This window comes from Rhagoletis zephyria, unplaced genomic scaffold (assembly GCF_001687245.7).
Source record: "Rhagoletis zephyria isolate East Lansing unplaced genomic scaffold, Rhagoletis_zephyria_1.1 Rzeph_scaffold_07133, whole genome shotgun sequence".
Lineage (NCBI taxonomy): Eukaryota > Metazoa > Arthropoda > Insecta > Diptera > Tephritidae > Rhagoletis > Rhagoletis zephyria.
In genome coordinates, this window is record NW_016164216.1 from 2423 (window position 1) to 6011 (window position 3589).

General features: G+C 35.0%; 1 pseudogene; it reads right to left on the bottom strand.

Moving 5' to 3' along the window:
* Positions 1-226: 226 nt before the first annotated feature.
* The window catches only part of LOC108373910 (uncharacterized), a 7012-nt pseudogene continuing 3649 nt past the window's right edge, over positions 227-3589 (bottom strand).

Here is a 3589-nt window from a genome sequence, read left to right on the forward strand (position 1 = left end):
ATATTTTTGATAAACCATATTTATTTCATTCCGATTAGGGTGACGAGCCATTTTATTATTACATATTACAAAGTACCCTACTACGATAGGTTGCTAATACTTACATATGACAGATCTCCAACTGTTTTAATTAATAACAATTTTTTTTTTTTTTACAAAATTTGCTATATTTCTTTAGTTTTTAATTTAAACATATGTTTTTACAACTTACATAAATATTCCGCATTTATGTTATTTCACATTCACAACCTCCTTTTTAACTGCTATAAAGTATCACAATGAGTTACTCTTATGAAAATCTCTAAAATGTGGCCGATTGGCAACGTCTCCATTTACAGGCACCAATTGTCTCAGACGTCTCATCACTTCTCGAACGGCCGCAGCGTGGACACATCTCGGCGGGCGGCTTTTTCCAACTTACAAAGTATGTTTTATGCACGACTGCATGGATCTTTGATTTCGGCTTCGACGATTTTGAACGTTTAGTGAGCCAACGGAGGACATTAGTACGTCTTTTCGTTTTCGAATCTTTACTATTCGCTAACGGTGATGATAGTTTTTCTTGTTTAGCACTTCCAGCTCCGCCATCGTTTATCCATGTAGCGTGTTGCTCCAACGTAACTGTGTCGTGCAAAGAAGATTGCAGTGCACCAGCGAACACCGACACCGACACCGGCAGTGGCTGTGGACTAACTTTGGTTGGTGTACTCAAAGGACTGCCAAAAATGCCCGTGTCTATCTGATTATTATTTTTGGCTCCAATTGACGCGCCATTCTCTTTGCTGCGCACTACTGACTTGACGCGTAAATCGAGAGGTGCTTCCGTGCCATTTTTGCTCGGTTGTATGGTTATTACCTTCCCTGGTACCCTCTGTTTGGAAAACATACCACAAATTTTTGTGCGCGATTCAAATACTTCGCATTCTTCATCCACACGCCAACAATGCTCTAGTGGACATCTAATGAATGAAGTAGTTTTGCCTACAATCCCACTAGCAACTGCCTCCACTTTCTTCCCTAAAGTCGCCGTTGGCGACACACGTCTGTTTCTTTGGCATGGAAAGTAACTCAAGAAACCTCGCCTTTCCTCACGTTCCTCAATTTTACTGCACTCTTCTTCGGCTATCGTATCCATGGCTTGTTCGTGACCCCAATGGGCTGCAGGAATTTTCACCAAAANTCCTCAATTTTACTGCACTCTTCTTCGGCTATCGTATCCATGGCTTGTTCGTGACCCCAATGGGCTGCAGGAATTTTCACCAAAATGTAATAATCATTGACTAGGCAAATTTCGGAAACACGTTTTGGTCTTGCCGGGTTCGTCAAATTGAAGAAGTCTGCCACATTCGCGCCTTGGTAGGCAATGGAGTCGCCACGTGCTAGTAAATCCTCTGGCAAGCGGTAAAAGCTGTGGCTGTACGCGGAATCTGGTGTGTTTGTTGCAGAAGTGCTGCTGTCAGCAGTACTCAAAGTGTGTCGATTTTGTTGCAAAAATTCATCATCGCATTCTTCCAAAAACAGCGGTCCATTTTGTATTGACGATTGCAGTCTGCCGGTTGGATACTGATACTCGTATCTACGTTTAGGTTCTTCGCTTTGGATTTCGCGGAAATGCTCATGACTTCTGGACGTTGAGTTACAGGGTGCGGATGATACGAGACGACTTTTTTGTATATTCCGCTGCGTTGACATTTTCTGATGAAACAAAACAGAAAGTTTTCTATTATTTGAATAAAGAAAAGACAGAAAATAAAAGAAAGTCAATAGGGCCGACATTCATATATGTATATGTATACGAGTATAAGATATATGTATATAGTATTATTTTGCATTTTTAATGACATCAGCCCTGGTACTGAAAATGGGCGAAATCGGACCGTAACCACGCCCATTTCCCATATAACGGTAGTTGTCAGAAATGCGTAAACTGCGATATTTGAATAACTACTGAAGCTTTTTAATTGAAAATTGAACGTTACAATTATTTTTAGACGTAAAATACATTCTAAAAAGTGCATGTAAAACTACTACTGAAAAGTGTGTATATANCATGATACAAAAAAGAAGGTAGTTTCAATAAACAACTTTTGACGGATAATAAAATTTTTTGAAGTTTCATAAATTGTCAGTATTATCAACGGCCTTGCCACTTTGATAATATTAAAACAATACATCGGAGTATTTTCTTTCCCATATTTTTACCAATGTGAGAATATTTCAAATCAAAACTCACAATCAGTACTTGATATTTTTTTACTTACGTGGTTTGCCCCTCTTTTATTTAAAATATATAAAATGTAAACTATTACATTGTAATTATTCTTTTTATTTTATAATAAAAACCATTAGTGCATTATGTTGTTATTTTTTTCATTTTCTTATTTTGATATACAATTTTCGTTTCTTTAATCTTGCGATTTAAAAATCGAATTCTAAAGAATGTTCTTCCCAAATAAAATCTTTTTATAATATTTTGGTCCAAATTTACTTTTAAATTTCTCATCAGATTTTGCAAAAATATTGGCTTTGTGGTTAGCGAATCACCATTAATTTCAACAAATTTTGAATTCAAAATTTCCAATGTATGCAAAAAACTTGAATTAGGCTTGTACAGACCGCCCTCCGATAAACAGTTAACATACGTATAATTTTGATCACTTTCTTCATGCGTCCTGAAGCCTAGTTTTGTCAACCCCATTTTCGAAATTATGTAGCCGGCAAAATTTTAAAGTCCATCATATTCCACATCTTTGAGTGGACTGATGAAATCTTCTGCTTAATGCTCTTCTGCGAGCTACTTAAAAAAATTAGAAATCAAATAAAAACGAAAGGGTAAGGAGTTTACCTGCGAGTTCTTCTTCTGCGGATATTTTCAATATCGTTAAGTGGTTTGAAAACATTTTCACTGAGCAACTCCTCTTCAAATTTTAACATTACTTCACTTGAAGACTCAACATTTGTTTCCGTGCTCAAAATAGTTTCGTTTCGCCCTAATAAAGTTCATGCATACATTTTAGAATCTTTATGACAACAACAATAATTTCTTTAAGTGGTTAAAAAATTACCTAGAAGAGTATGATCGAAATCTGTACTTGAATTCATATATGTTCAATAACTTCACTAAACTTCACTCATTTTCATACATTTTTGTTTACTTTTACAAAAAAAAAAATATTATCTCTGGTAATCAGGTAGCATGAATTTTATGAAATGTCATAATTTTATTAAAAGTCAAATGGTTAGCAACAACAACGAATGTCATTAAATGCAACTATCTCTTTCTTTTTATGGAATATACATGAAATGTTTAAAATTACAAACATTTTGAAAGTAAAAATATATTTTTTACAAATAATAAGTGCCAGGGGTGCACGCAGGAATATATTTTAGTGGGGAGGGGTTTATACTTCTACATATATACCATCAGAAAATACTGAAAATTCGCTGCTGATAATACGCTCTTTAAAATACATTTATGCAAATTTTATGTACAGTATGTCATAAATAAATAAACTTTTTAAGGTTTCATAAATTCCATTTTATTTAGATACATAAAATTTACAAAGAACTCAAACATTTTCAACCGGCT